We start from the raw sequence: 16,906 nt of genomic DNA on the forward strand, positions 1-16,906 counted from the left end.
TCCCAACCCTCAGTGCTTCTTTCCAAAAGCAGCCCTTATTCACTGCCTAGAAGTTATAAAATTTTATGGGACTAAGTGTATCTCCCTTCATGACTTCCAGGAGAATTTGTTTTCCAACCTAAAGGATTTTTATGAAGACATTTCGAACTATAGAAATGTGTCATTACCTGGGATTGAGGGGAGGAATTTGGGGGCATTTTCACCATAAAGCAGAATAGTTGAATTGACACACCCTTTATATTCCTCCCCTTCCCAGTAGCTACCCCTGTTATGAATTTCATATCATACTATGTTTGTGGATAAATGCATGCGTGTATAGGAATATGTCCATGAAAGACATGCTTAGCACAGTCTTGATGGTTAAGAGAATGGTTTTAGAATTAAACCCCAGCCAGATTTTTCCTCTCTAAGGTTCCCAGTCCACGTTTAAACAAGTACATAATAGCTACCACATAAGGCTGTAGTGAGGATTAACAGAAACTGTGGCTCGAAGGTGGCCTCCGAGTCTCACAAAACCTGGTCTTTAATGGGCACTTCATTTCAGGAGACCCTAGGGGACAATTTAACGAGCTGCTTAACAACCCTGTGTCTTGAGATGTCGTTCCCACCCCTTACACAGCCATACTTTTCACTGCGATCAGCTTCACTTAGCCAGACAGCCAATCCCACCTCCCCCATTTCCCAAGGATGATGTCCACAACCACTCATTTATGGTACCAGATTTCATGCTACTCAGGGGTCTTAATTTCAAATGACAGAAACTGACATGGGTTACATTAATAAAAAAAAAATTTTTTTTTAAAAGGATAGTTGGAGAAGCAGATTCAGACTGAAACCTCAGGAGGCCAGGTCAGCTGGGACATAGCACTGTGCTGCTGAGCTGTGTACGAGGTGCTGTTAGATTCCTGGACCCTTTGTTAAGTTGCAAGATTCGAGTGGGAACCCATGGTCTAGCTTCCAGCAGCCAGAGAAAGGAAAACTCTGGTTTCCCACACTTGCTCCCTGGGGGTGGTTTAGCATTGCTTTGGCTAGAGTCCAATGTTGGTTTACTTCTGGATCAAGTGCTTTCCCTTCAGCATTAAAAAAATTGATTTAGGTATAATTTACATACAATGAAATGCCCAGATCTTAGGTGTGCTGTTCCAGTTTCAATAAGTGCAAGAATTCTTATAAGCCATCCCAAATGAAGTCACGAAGCATTTCTGTCATGCCAGAAAGTTTCCTCGTGCCCCTTCTCAGTCAATTACCACAGAAGTAATTGCAGATATTATTTCGAATCCTATGTTCTAGAATATCATAAATGGAACCATACAGCATATACTCTCTTTTGTTGACCAGATCAGGTTTTAAGGCACTCCTTGACTTAGGGCTCCTCTACATGAGGTAGTGTGAATTCAGCCCCACCCATAGTGGACAGGCTTTGAGTGCTGATTCTCTGACGGTGACCCTTGTCTAACCATAGTCCAGGGCAGAAGTAGTTTCATACGGGTCCCGTGGGCCTATGGTTAAGTGTTTTCAAGCCCCCCATTCACTAATGGGGCAACTCTATTTGCTCTGAGCTTTACACTGGGAGCCCAGCCTTTGGCCTGGGGCCTTTCCCCCCAACACTACAAACCTCAACTCCCATTTGTCTGAGCACTGAGTTCCTTCTTGTGTCCGGCATACCTGGAGATAGCTATACTATAGGTTTTCAAACCATGCTCTTAAAATAAAATATTTCTCTATATTTCTAGGAACACACTATCTTCCATCTTGACCAGAGGCCCCACTGATGCTTTCGGCACAGAGGTACTGAAGAAATCTGTACTCTGATATTTTGACCTTATTTTCTGATAATCTTTACAGAATTTCCAACAAAAAAACAAAACCACAAAGTAGAGTTTTATTTTCTCCAATTTTCTTCAAGTGCCAAGGTAGCGGGGTCCCTTCCCAGCGGGAGGGCCTACATTATGTTCATATGGTGTTTGAGGCTTTTTTGGGCATGCCAGGTTTGATGGTTGGAGGATGAAGTCGTCAGTGATCTATTTGCATGAATGTCTATCCCCAGGCGGGAGAGCAAAGTCTCTCAAGTTGGGTTAAAGACATTGGCCAACCTCAGAGGGGCTGGGGAGTCTGAGTAGGGCATCACTCGGTTGTCTTCCCTGGGTCTGAGAGAAAACAGGCTGGGAATGAAAGCTGAAAAAGCTGCTTTAGAGAAATCACTAGGTTCGTAAGAAGACACAGGTTAGGGGCAGATATAACAGAATGTACTACACAAGTGGAGAAGAAAGTTTCTTTCCACTTCAGTGAAGAGCACAGCGGGGCCTGGTCTCATCGCAGGCTTCAGTGCAGCAGCCTCTGCATTTTCCTGTCAGCTTCCTCAGCAGCCTTGCCAAGGGGACAGCAGGGACACTGATTTCTCAATGAGGCATCAGAGAAGAGAGAAGGAGAAGAAAATGTAGAGACAGTGGAACATCTCCACTCCCACACACTCCATAATCAGTGAGACGAAAGTATGATGTGTGGGGTGAAAGGTGGTTGTGGGGATATGGAAAGACCCCTCAAAACTTGGTGGGGCAAAGCCAGACATTTTCTCTGTGGTTGGTGGTGTGATCTGAGATTTGTATAGTGTGGGGAATGGTGAAAAGATAGGCAGCAAGATGGGAAAGATCATGAGTACTCCAGAAATGATTAGAATTTGTCTACACAAGGGAACAAAATAATCTTTTCTTGTTTAGACTTCTCTAATTGAGGTTCACAGATTATTTCTGATTTTCCCTCTGAAATTTGCTTTCTAAATGGTTTGAGATATATATTATCATTATCCACTCCCACCCCAAAAATAAGATCTATTACCTTGACTTTGTATGCATTCCAGTAAGTGCTATTTGCAAGTTAGTAGATCATCATAGAGATTCATCTGTCATGACATATTGGTAGGCACTATAATATAAGCATAAACATTTATGGAGTGAACAGAAGTTTCATTAAAGCACATTCAGAGCTTTATGAAAAGATGAAAGTATTTTTCAGTGGAAGAGACGGATGTTTAATTCTGAAGATTTATACTCCATATATGAGCTTTTTAAATTGATATTTTAAATGTGTTTAGAGAATGTGGCAAGATGTATTGAAAAATCTATGTAATGAATATTTTACCTATTTGATTCTAGAAGAAAAATATACTGGAAGATAGGATGAGAACATGGTGAAGGAAGCAGAATAACACTTGTGGTCATGTCCAGCTGGTGTAACCATCTCTGGCATTGGCTTAAAAAATGAGTCTGGGGAAACGGACTTTGGCCCAGTGGTTAGGGCGTCCGTCTACCACATGGGAGGCCCGAGGTTCAAGCCCCGGGCCTCCTTGACCCGTGTGGAGCTGGCCCATGCGCAGTGCTGATGCGCGCAAGGAGTGCCGTGCTACACAGGGGTGTCCCCCGCGTAGGGGAGCCCCACGCGCAAGGAGTGCACCCATAAGGAGAGCCGCCCAGTGCGAAGGAGGGAGCAGCCTGCCGAGGAATGGCGCCACCCACACTTCCCGTTCCGCTGACGACAACAGAAGCGGACAAAGAAACAAGACGCAGCAAAAAGACACAGAAAACAGACAACCGGGGGAGGGGAGGGGAATTAAATAAATAAAAAAAATAAATCTTTAAAAAAAAAAAATGAGTCTGGAGATCATGACTGTCTGTCTTGATACAGCAGGTTGGGGCCTTGGTCTCCCAGTACCCTCACTCTTTTAGTGACCCACCAGGGATACCTTATACATAATTTATCTGAACATTTGAATCCAAACAGATCTCGAGTGGAATCCCTGTTCTATCATTTTCTTGAACCAATTCTTTTCACCTTTTGAAGGACCATTTTCTATAGAGTTCCTTGGTATGGGAGGGGTCAATACGTATTAGTTCCTGTTTTAGCCAACTTTTACTGGATTGATTCTGTAAAGCAAACACCCACAAAATATCAGTGTCATACGAAAGCAACATGGCTGGAGAGCCTCAGCTTCAGCCTGTGGGTGAAGTTATTATCTACTCCATGTGATTTATTCTGGGACCAGGCTAAAGAGACAGAATATGCCTGGGGTATATATAAAGGATTCCCATATGCCCCACTTCCCCTGCTCCCTCTCCTCACTTTCCCACATCAGTAACATCCCTCATTAGTGTGGTACATTTGTTACAACTGATGAACGCATATTGAAGCAATGCCTTTTAAGGCCTTCTGCCCACATTCTATTGGCTAAAGCACATAGCCAAATCCAATATCACCAAAGCAGAGAGGATGACTCCTTCCATGGAAAGGGGGCAGGAAAGGAGTGAATAATAATTTAATCAACCACACTTCCCTTCTTCATCTATTCTACATCTATTTCCAGCCTGTTCTAAATCTATTGGGAATTAAATCCATTAATTTAGTAGGCTCTATGTAAAGCTGTGCTTCCTGTAAATTTTTATAAAATTAAACCTCTATTAGGGGAACAATATTTAGACCACTTCTTTATGATGACAAACCAATCTTTTAGTTTGTTGGGGGTCTCACACTTCCCACTTTCAAAATTTACTGGTTTTATAACTATAGTAATTAAGTGTGGCACTGGCATGAAGATAGACATATAGATCAAGGGAATGGAATTGAGAGATCAGAAGCATGCTTGGTTCAGGTGACTTAGGCATCAGGTGGGGAGCATATTTATGGCCAACAGATTTTTGACAAGGGTTTCAGGTATACTAATTGTGGAAAGAATGGTCTCTTCAACAAATAGTGCTGAGAAAACTGGATATCCATTTGCAAAAGGGTGAATGGATCCCCTCATAACACCATATACACAAAATGAACTTCTAAGTGGCTTAAGACCTAAACATCAGAACTAAAACCATGAAACTCAAAGAAGAAAACATGGGGTAACTTTCAAAACTTTGGTTTTGGTAGTGATTTCTTAGATATGACACGAAAAGCTCAAACAACAAAAGAAAAAACAAAGATAAAATGGACCTCATCAAAATAAAAAACTTTCATATGTCCAAGGATATTATCAAGAAAGTGAAAAGACAACCTACAGAATGGAAGAAAATAATTGCTAACCATATATCTACTAAGTGTTCAATATATAGAACATATAAAGAATTGCTGCAACTCAACAACAAAAGGACAAACAACGCAATTAAAAAATGGGCAAAGGACTTGCACAGACATTTCTCTAAAGAAGATATTCAAATGACTAATAAACACATGGAAAAATGCTCAATATCATTGGTCATCAAGGAAATGCAAATCAAAACCACATTGAAATACCACTTTACCCTCACTGGGATGGCTATTATTAAAGCTCAGAAAATAAGTGTTAGAGAGGATGCAGGGACACTTACATATTGCTATTGGCATTGTAAAATGGTGCAGCCACTATGGAAATCAGTTTGGTGTTTCTTCAGAAAGTTGAACATAGAATTACTATATTACCTGGCAATCTCACTTCTTGATATGTATCACAAAGAATTTAAAGCAGGTGTCCAGATAGATATTTGTATACCAATGTTTATAGCAGCATTATTCACAATAGCCAAAAGACAGAAATAACCAAGTTTCACCAGCAGATGAATGGATAAATAAAATGTAGTATATACTCACAATGGAATATTATTCAGCTAAAAAAAAGAATGAAGTTCTGATAAAGGCTATAACATGGATGAACCTTTGTTCCTAATTAGTTAAGCTGGATTCTAAATTAGAGTCAGGTGCAAAACAATGGGAAACCGAGGCCATAATGCATGAGAATAGATAGTTTGTTTCTTATGGGTCCCAGAGAGAAGGGTGCCATGAGGAACTGAGGAGAAGCATGCTCAGCTCAGGCGGCACAAGCAGCAGGTGGGGAGCACACAAGCAGAGCAAGAAGAACCCATGGGCTTGTGCCTTTTTTGTGGTCCCGGTGTGGAGGTTAGTAAATTTCCCATGGAAGTGAAGGATTTGTTAGTTAAAACAAACACAAGTGCCCACTTTGGCAGCACATATACTAAGACTGGAATGATACAGAAAAAATCACCATGGCCCCTGCGCAAGTTAACACACAAATTTGTGAAGCATTCCATATTTTTTGGTTACTCACAAGGACCGACCTGATAAACCAACTGTGAGTATTCTGCTGTTATTGGGTAGGTGTTCCATAAACATTAAAAAATAAACAACTTTATTTCAACTTCAAAAAATAAAATAGCAGACAAAAGGCAGCTTAACAAATTATGGAGGCCTTACTCTAAAAAATTTCTGTCCAGATGGTTTGATTATTAACAGGCTAAAGAAGAAGAGTCACATGCATAATCATAAATGTTGATTAGATCCCGTTGGCTGATGGTGTTATTGAAGTCTTCTCTATCCTCAGTGGTTCTTCTATCCAGTTGTTTAATCAATTATTGAGAGAAGGATTTTGAGGTCTTCAAATATAGTAGTGGATTTATCTATTTCTCTTTTCAGTTCTATCAGTTTTTGCTTGAATATCTTGCAACTCTGTTGTTTGATAGGTACACATTAGGAATTGCTGTATATCACTATATAATATCCCTCTCTGTTTCTGGTAATTTTTTTGCCCTGAAGATCTACTTTATTTGATATTAACATAGTCATCTCTGTGTTGTTTTGAATAATAGTTGCATGATATATTTTTCCCTATCCTTTTCACTTTCAAGCTGCCTATATCATTATATTCGGAGTGTATTTCTTGTAGAAAGCTTGGAGCTGAGTCACGTTTTTTAATCCACTCTGCCAATCTCTGTTTTTTAATTATTTATACTATTCAAATATAATTTAATTATTGATATGCTAGGGCTTAAGTCTGCCATTGTGTTTTTTTGTTTTCTGTTTGTTATCTATGTTTTCAATTTCTCTTTGTTCTTTTTGTGCCTTCCTGTGGGTTTCCTGAACAATTTTTAGTATTATCTATAGTGGTTTTTATCCACAGTATTTTAAAAGTATATTGCTTTGTATAGCATTTTAAATACTTTTTCTAGGTATTACATTATATATATACAAAACCTTTTAGTCTACTGATGCTATTTTAACAGTTCTAGTGAAGTATAGAAACATTATACCCCTTATGCCCCTTTACCCTTCCCATTTTATAATTTTTTCTACAAACATTTAGAACCACATTAGACAATGTTATAATTTTTGTTTCCACCATCAGATGTAACTTGGAAAACTGAAGAAAATAAGGAGAGTTAAATTTGTTTACCCATATTTTTGCTAATTGTATTCTTTCTTCCTTCCCTATATTCTAAGTTTCCTTCTTTAATCTCATTTCTGCTTAAAGAACTTCCCTTAGTCATTCTTTTAAGGTGTGTCTGCTGGCAATAAATTCTCTCAGCTTTCCTTCATCTAAGAAAATCTTGATTTCACATTCATCACTGAAAGATAGTTTTACTGGATTTCTGGGTTGACAGTCATTTTTTTTTCAGCATCTGGAAGGTATACTCTTTCTTTCTGGCCTCCATGCTTTCTAAATAGAATTTGTTATCACCCAAGTGGGGGCATTAGCCTGATGTGCACAGAAGCCTATACTTAGTTGCCAGGATTTAGAGAAAAGAAAGGTTTTATTGTGTGGTCAACCAGTGAGGAGACTGGAGGCAAACCTCAGATCAGTCTCCCTGCAAAAATTGGCACTGGCATTTCAGATGGTCAAGGGAAAGTGGGCCTAAGGGAGTGGCTAAGGATGAGGTGAGATGATGTGGGTTAATCCAGTTTGGGAAAGGTGGGATTAACCAGAGCATGCTTAGTTGCAAGTTATGCTTGGTCTTCAAATGGAGGCCAAGCATGCTCAGTGACTAGAAACTGTCCTTGGAGGGAGAAGAAACAGTAACTTATCTTGCGGGCAGTAAGACTCCTATGAACCAACATAAGGAGGTGGGCATTTAAACGAAAGGGAAGTAGAAACTCTGAGAAATTTTTGCAAACCAATAAAGGAAGGGCTACTCTGAAAAGTGGGTTGGTAAATGGCAGTTTCAAAATCTTCTGCTATTCAAGTTGCTTTTTCCCTGTATGTAATGTGCCATTTTTTTCTGTCAGCTCTTAAAATTTTTTCCTTTGTCTTTAGTTTTTAGAAATTTAATTAATTTTGATATGGATATCTTTGTGTTTATACTGTTGATGCTCACTCAGTTTCTTGAATCTGTAGGTTTATATGTTTTTTTAATCAAATTTAGGGAGTTTTTAACCATTATTTCTTTGAGTACTTTTACTGTCCTGCCGTCTTTCTTCTCTCCTTCCAGGACTCTGATGACATGAAGATTAGATCTTTTGTTATAGTCCCACAGGTCCATGAGGATTTATTCGTTTTATATAGCCTACATTTTTTGCTGCTGTTTAGATTAAGTAATTTTTATTGTTCTGTCTTCTAGTTCACTGATTTTTTCCCCTCTGTCCCCTCCATCTGCTCTTGTGGTTATTCATTGAGAGTTTTAATTTGGTGATTATATTTTTCAGTTGTAAACTTTCCATTTGGTTCTTCTTTATATCTCTTATTTCTTGCTGAGACTTTCTATTTTTTTCATTTGTTTTAAGCATGTTTATAATTTTGGTTATTGAAAAATTTTTATGGTGGCTGCTCTAAAATTTTTGCCATGTAATTCAAACATCTCTGTTATCTTGGTATTTGTATCTATTCATTTTCTTTTTTATTCATTCAGTTTTAAAACTTCCTCATTCTTAATAAGATGCATGATTTCTTGATTGAAGTCTGGACTATTTGGGCATTATATTATGAGACTCTGGATCTTATTTTAACTTTCTGTTTTGGCTTTTAAAAATTTTTATTTAGTTTTTACTTTGAAATAATTTCAAACTTCAAGGACAGTTGCAAAAATAATGCAACACCATATACAGAACTCCAACATGTCCCTATCCCTCCACATACCAAGATCCACCAATTTTAACATTTTGCCACCTTTCTGTATCATTCTGTCTGTCTGTCTGTCTGTCTGTCTGTCTGTCTGTCTGTCTGTCTATCTATCTATCTATCTATCTATCTATCTATCTATCTATCTATCTCTATTATCCATTTCTTTTCTGAACTTTTGTGAGCAGGTTGCACATATCATACTTTCTGAACAAGCAAAACTTCCATGAACAAGGATATTCACTCATGTTATCACCTTAAATGCAGTTATCAAGTTCAAAAGATTTAGCATTGATATAAAGCTTAATTCTAAATCCAATTTTTTCTTATAAATAATGTTCTTCTGAGTCTTTTCTCCTTTACTTATAGATCCTATCCAGTATCATGCATTCCATTTAATTGCCATTATCTCTTTAGTTTCTCGTACTTCCTTTTCCTTTTTTAATTGTGGAAACATATGTATAACATAAACACGCCCATCCTAATTCCTCGCAATACTGTTCAGTGGGATTACTCACAATCATGTTGTTGCAGTATCCTTACCACTATCATTACTATCAATTTACCTTCATCCCAAACAGAAACCATATACTTATTTTGTATTAACTCCCCATTGCCCCTGCCCAACCCAATTAACCAGTACTCTGTTTTCTGTTTGCACATTCTGTAATATTTTCTGTGTGGTTACCATGGAACATAGTTAACATTCTAAGTCTATAACAATCTTGTGCGCTTTGATATCAACTTAACAACTTCAATAACATACATAAACTATGTTCCAGTTCCCCTCTGTCCCCTCACCTTTATGTAGTTCTTGTTGCAAATTACATATTTCTACATTATGAGCCCAAAACAATTAATTTATCATTACATTTTGTGCACTTGCCTTTTAGATCCTGTAGAAAGCAAAAAGTGGAGTTACAAATAAAAAACAGTACTGCTATCTTTACTAGAGTTCTTTATTTCTTCATGTAACTTCAGTCAAGTGTCTTATGCCCTTTCCTTTCAACCTGCAGAACTCCCATTAACATAAGTTGGAGGGCTGGTCTACTAGGGTGATGAAGTCCCTCAGCTTTTGTGTATCTTGGAATGTCTTAATTCCTCCCTCATTTTGAAAGACAGTTTTGCCAGATACAGAATTCTTGGCAGGCAAATTTTGCTGTTAGCACTTTAAATATGTTTTCCCACTGCCTACATACCTCCATGATTTCTGAAGAGAAAGCAGTACTTGAGGTTCCCTTGTGTGTGACATATTTCTTCTCTTTTGTGGCTTTCGGAATTCCCTATTTATGTTTGGCATTTGACAGTTTGATTTTAACATAGGGTGGTGTGGGTCTATTTGGGTTTATTCTGTTTGGAGTTCATTGAGCAACTTGTATGTGTTTGTTCATATCTTCTGTTAAATTTGGGAAGTTTTCAGCCATTGTTTTTTGGATATTCTCTGCCCCTTTCTCTTTTTATTCTTTTGGGACTCCCACAGTGTGTGTATTGGTATACTTGATGGTGTCCCATAGGTTTTTCATACTCTATTCACTTTCTTTCATTCTTTCCTCTTTCTGCTCCTCAGACTGAATGATTTCATTTGTCTTACCTTTAAGTGCACTGAGTCTTTTTCTGCCAGCTCCAATTGGCTGTTAAAACCCTCTAGGGACTTTTAAATTTCTGTTACTATGCTTTTCAACTCTGTTTGGTTCCTTTTCCCAATTTTCATCTCTTTATTGATACTCTCTGTTTTCATCTGTCTTTTTCCTTATTTTCTTTAGCCCTTTTCCATGTTTTCCTTTAGCTCTTTGAGCATATTTAATACAATTTTTAAAAAATGCCTTTGTTTGGAATGTCTCAGGGCTGACCCTTCTCACTCATGGTTTCTAATGCTTTAATCTTTTTTTGCCTGGCATATGGCTTTCTGTTTCTTTGTATGTTTTGTAATCTTTTGTTAAAATCTGGGAATTTGGATATTTTAGGTGGTTATTGCTGGAATTTAGACTTTGAGGCAGCTACTATGTAAGCTTGTACCCAGCTAAAGGATAGAGCTTTCCTGTATATCAGGGGCAAACAAAACAAAACAAAAAACACCTTTCATTGTCTTTGAAGATTGACCTGGGTGTGTGTGTTCTCCTTTAGGGCTTATTCATACTGAAGAATAGCTCCAGGCCAAGGTAGAGTGACCTCCCTGATCCTTTCTGTGTATGTTCTGGTCTTGGGCATGCATATGTGGCCCTAGGAATTACTGTATTTACACAGATAGGAATGGCCCCTTTTCCTTTTCCCTAGGAGGAGACAGTTTCCTCACTGGGCACCACACTTTCCCACTGTCCTATACCTAGTAATCCCTTGCCCCAGGCAGCATGACCTGATGACTCTCCCATAGCCTTCTGTAGAACAGCTCAGTGAGCCACTTCCACATGGAGAGAAAGTTCTGGAAAGGTGAGTCATTCGGGCCTACACCAGAGAGTTTGGGCCAGATGTACATGACCCCAGTATGTATAAAAGTGTTACTCTGCTCCCTCCAGAACCAGAACCAGGGATCCACACTGGGAGCTCAGGCTAGATCTGTGCTGAGCAGGGTGGGACATGGGAGGGGCCGGCCAGTGCTCCATGAGATACTGCCTCTTTTTAATGGCCTTTTCCTTGATTTGGCCCATGACCTGTTACTGAAATCCTTTACATGTTTTCAAGAGTCCTGAGAAAGATGTTTCTGCCAGTTTTTGCTGTCTATTCAAAGCTTTTGTAGGCAGAGTATGCCCTGAACCATTTTACTCTGTCATCTTGATCGGAGCAGTCCTCCTTTGCTGGCTTTTCTTAGTTTTTTTCTGTGGCATTCAGCTGGAGTAAAGCAATTCTTGTCTAAAAATTTTCTGTTTTGCTAGGTTGCTCCTTTCCTGGAACTTTGGCCAGAGAAAACAGGGCTTCTGATTGTTGTTTTTTTTTTGTCTCCACTTGTTGGCATTTCTGGGTTTTTGGCTTTTTCAGGTCTAAGTCTGGGATATAGGAAACGAAAACAAAATAGAGAACTCCCCATCTTGTTCCTGGATCCTCAGTTACCTAGCCCATTTGCCACCTTCTCTCCACCGTTCAGAGTCTTTGTTTGTTTTATATATAATATCCAAGTCTTTCTGGTTATATGTAGCAGGAGAAATAGAGAAAAGTACATCTACTTTATCTCCCTAGGAGCAGAAGTTTAGCAAAAATATAGTAGTTGTGAAATAAAAACTTTTCATTATCAGGAGCTTGTATTCCTTGCTCATTCATCTTTCATTTTGTTCTTATCAAAATCCTTTTAAAGAAGTCCAAGGGTCCTTTATTTTTCCCTTGGGCAAGTTTATAGCTATACCACTGTGTCCTAAATTGTTTTCTTTGGGCTTTAATAGGGACAATCTGTTCTGGCTTGAGAAACATGCTAATTAAACTACTAAAAAATGGATCTTAGCTGTTTTACTATTCTTCTAAGAGTAAGGAACTTTTGTTACACACACACATTCAGTACTGGACTTTGAATTTAGTTGTTACAATGTAAATAATGGGCCAAGAGAAAAACACTGGAAAAGAGAAAGTTTACCTAGATTTACTTTGGGAAGAATAGAGTTATTGGCATAAGATGATGGAACAGACAAGGAAAATGAGAAGAGAAATTCTGTGGAACCTGAGTTTAGGGGAAACTTGAGGGCATCTCTAGAAAATGGAAAAAGAGGTTGGAAGGATGTGTTATACCTGTGGATGTAAAAATAGAGAGAAGAGATTGGGAAAAGAGAATTTTAAAAAGTATTGTATGTTTTGAATGGAATATGTCTTTGGTGATTTCAAAAAAGGTATAATTAGTTTTTCAATTATTTTTCAACTGTGAGGTCTATTCTTTCCTTGATTGTAAAACTGTGCTAAGAATGGGCCACAAAGTAGTTGAGAAGGTCATGTTATGATCACTTTAGTGTGTAGAGATTACAAATATTGTTATCTATGACATGCATAGGCTTACTAAACTTGATTGGACTGATGATTAAAACTTTTAATTTATCTATGTGGTTTAGATAAGAGGTTTACTATAGAAGTATTGTCAAATTTCAGGAAAATAAATTGAGTTTTTTTTGGTGACAAGTAGGTATTCCTTTTGGTTGATTTGTCACAATTACACAGGAAATATTTTCAGAAAACTTTCCACAAGGCTTGCATGAAGTGACGGCTTCCTATATCACCATTTGTGTAATCCCAAGTAGGAAGAGCCTAATTGGTTTAAAAATTATTCTGACACATCACACTCTGCTCACCTGTGGAGAGTCCCAGTGAGATATTTGATTAGCACTCTGTGGTCAGAGTGTTAATAACTCTGAAAGGGAACTTACTGTGATCATGGAAAGCATCCAATCTCTGAAGCTTATTGGCATAAACTAGCACAATAATCCTGCCTAAAATAAGGCTACTGACTAAATTACACACAGCAAATTGGATTAATCAGATTTTTTTTTGTAATCTGATTAAAAGACAATCTGCATAAAAGACAAATTTATGCATCCTGTACCTAAATGAGTACAAGACACACAAACTTCTAAATATTTTCTATTCTCATTATTCCCATTTATTTCTATCATTTCATCATTTTGGCTTAATTTTTACTTCCCCAATTCCTTTGTGATTTATTGTCTTATTGAGTTGTGGGTGGCTCAAGGAACCCAGATTTAAGGGTTGGAAATTCTCAGGGACAAAACAAAGGCCATGAGTCAGAGAGAGGCAGGCAACATATTTTCCTTTCAGAGTAGAGGGTAGAGCTGGCTGTTTGTGTGAAACCAGTTGTACCAACAAGAACTCAGAGTAAAGAGTAAGTAGATATTACACAAAGGAGGCACTGGTCATGAGCCAAATACACTGAAGGAGGAAAAAATTTGTGCAGAAATTCAATTCTGCAATGCTTCTCTTTTTTGGCTTCTCTCTTTTAATTCCAAAGCTGTCCTTGTATGCTATCATTGGGTAACCTTTTAAGTGGTCTCCACACTTTCCATATCTTTTCTTTTTAATTCGTCATACCTTGAGAACCAGCCAAATAAGATATACCATTCCTCTAGAACTCTCAGAAGCTCCCCGTTGCTTTCTAGATAAAATATCTATGTTCTTTAGCTTTGGCTTCAAGGACTTGTGCTCTGATACTTTACCCTATCACTGAGCCTTTCTTTCCCTTATTGTTTTATAATTACTTTAAGTGATAGTCAAATTGCCAGTTCTGAATATGCCCTGTGTATTCCCTCTTTTGAATATTTTCCATCACTCTCTTTACCACTTTAATAAAAAATCTGCTGATTCTACGAATATTTTTTCAAATGCCATCTCTACTGCAGATGATTTCCCTTCTTTGAACTCTCAGTCTTATGTGAATTAGAACTTTGTGTCTCATATTGCTGTCTGTTAAAAATGTTGAGTTTACTTTCTTACATGCTCTTATTAAACCAGGACTGTTTTATTTAGGATGAAATACAAGCAGAGCTGCTAGGACCTTTTTAATGGCCTACAATGTGGAGTTAGTGACTGGGAAGTTTCCAGATCCCTCAGATTCAAGTCTGGGGAGAGATAAATTAAAACCAAATGCCACCTAGAAAGATTACAAGAATTTGTCAAATACTAAATACAAACCGAAAAATCTTAAATATAACTAGAGTAAAAAGATTGTACCTGTATAAGAATAATTAGATTACAACAGTAATATTAGAAACCAGAAAACAAAGAAATAATATCCTTAAATGTAGAGAAAATAACTGTCAAATTGTATACCCGGCTAAATTATTAAGACAGTGAGGACAAAATAAAGGTATTTTCAAACAAAGACTGTGAGAACTTACCATCAACAAGCCTTTACTGAATGAAATACTAGAGGATATGTATCTGGAAGAGAGAAATTGAATCCAGAAAGTGTTTAGTTGGAAAAAAAAAGGTAAGCAAAGAAATTGTGAAATATGTTGGTAATTTAAATAAATACTGACTAAAAAGTAATAATTAATGCCCATTTGGAGGCCTTTAAAAACAAAGTTGAATGAAAATATTAGACACTAGAACACATAGAAGGTGGATTCTAAGATCCTTATATTGTACAAGAGGGTGTTGGAAATATTGACTTTGTCAATTCATTTATTTATGTTAAAAATATAAATATCATCATTGAAGGCAAGGAAACAAAATAACTTCCAACCAATGAAGAGAAAGAAAGGGAGTGAAGAAAATGTGATAAATCCAATGGAAGGCAAACAAGAAAGAAAAGCACATCTTTTTTCCAATAAAAGAATGTTAAATAGAATGTATAAAATAAAATGATAAAACAAATAAAAATATATTAGTAAATTGGGTAAAAATATGTAATCATACCATAGTCAGTTTATTATTACATATAAAAACAAAATATCATAAAAAGTTTGGAAATATGAACAAAACGAACACTAACCCAAAGAAATCTGGGATAGTCAAATAAATACCAATCAAAATAGACTTTAGGCAGAAAAGCTCTAATAGAAATAAAGAGAGTCACTGAAAATGATAAAAGGAAAAGGTCACCATAAAACTATACTAATCTTGAACTTCTAAGCATCTAATAACATATTTCCAAATTATATAAATAACAAATGGGCAGAATAAAAAAAGAAAATGATAATATAAACTTTTAATAAACACCTCTTAAATAAATCAGAGAAGAAAATTAGTAAGGATTTAAAAAATTTGAACAACAAATATGATCTATGGGACTTATTGGTCAAATCCTGAAACCAACAATTAGAGAATACACTATTTAAGCATAAATGAAGGCTTAAAATTTGATTATATTGTAAGCTACAAAAACACATTTCCCTATAAAGCTATCGTATGGATTATGTTCTTTGATCAAAATGCAATAAAATGAAAAACTTAGATTTTAGTCATAAGCGTGCATATGTACATATATATATATATATATATATATATATATATATATATATATATTTTTTTTTTTTTACAGGCTTGGAAAGAGAGGCATAGGGAGGTTAAGTAAATTACCAAGTTCACACAATCAGTAAGTGGTGAATTTAGGATTTTGAACCCAGTCAGTTTGATTTCAGTTCCCAAGCTCACTCTATGGCACTATAGTACACAACACTGCCTTGCATAAAAAGAAAAAAAAATATATAAAGCAAAATTCAGTATAAAAATTAAAAGAAAATGGCAAATGGGAAAATGTTAGCAACAACGATATTCAAAGGTCATGTGCCTTACACGCAAAGACCTCTTAAAAATTAAGAAGAAAATGATGGCCCACGTAATAGAAAAATGGACAAATTTCACTAAGAAAAAATTCACACAGTAAGAAGTACAAATGGCTAATAAACATATGAAAAGATCTGTATTCCCCTTACTAATTAAGGAAATACAAATTAAAACACTGAGATAGCTTTGTCAACTATCATATTACTGATTAAATTGTTCATAATACAAATACACATATTTAGTTGGTAGAAATTCATAGCAACACAAAATTTTGACATGGGCAAAACATTTGACTCAGTGATTCCATGTCTGGGAATCTATTTAATAGAAATATCTTCACATATAAGCAAGGGTATGCATGGAAGATTATTTACTGCAATATTGTTAACAATAGCAAAAATCTTGAGACCATTTAAATATTCACCAATAGGAGATTATCTAAATTCAAAATGATATGAAGAATTAATAGTAGTGTAGTGATTTCTTGGAGAAGGTGTTGGAGGATCATGGGGAATTTCCACTTCTTTTGGTTTGTGTATCTTTATTTTAATATTTTCAACATTAAAGTCGTATTTTTGCAATAAGAAAAGTAATGATGTTTTTAAAAGTTATTTTTAGAAAAAAGTCTTGCAATTGTGAAAAGACTAATAATCCTAATGAAACACTGCCAAGCAGATTCCAGTATTATAGTAAAAAGATTAAACTGTAAAGATATAGGATAATTTCAAGAATCCAAGGATGGTTCAATATTAGAAAATATATTAATAATTTATCAAAAAGTCAGAGGAGAAAGTAGATTTGACCATACTAGTTTAAGAAACTTTACATAAA

At 36.5% G+C, this 16,906-nt stretch overlaps 1 non-coding gene across 1 annotated transcript; it reads left to right on the plus strand.

Moving 5' to 3' along the window:
- The first annotated feature begins 5,965 nt into the window (after nucleotides 1-5,965).
- Nucleotides 5,966-6,071, plus strand: LOC111767046 (U6 spliceosomal RNA). Its single transcript, XR_002798943.1, has one exon. It is a non-coding gene; the product is annotated as a U6 spliceosomal RNA (small nuclear RNA).
- Nucleotides 6,072-16,906: the final 10,835 nt, after the last annotated feature.

This window comes from Dasypus novemcinctus, chromosome 2 (genome assembly GCF_030445035.2).
Source record: "Dasypus novemcinctus isolate mDasNov1 chromosome 2, mDasNov1.1.hap2, whole genome shotgun sequence".
NCBI lineage: Eukaryota > Metazoa > Chordata > Mammalia > Cingulata > Dasypodidae > Dasypus > Dasypus novemcinctus.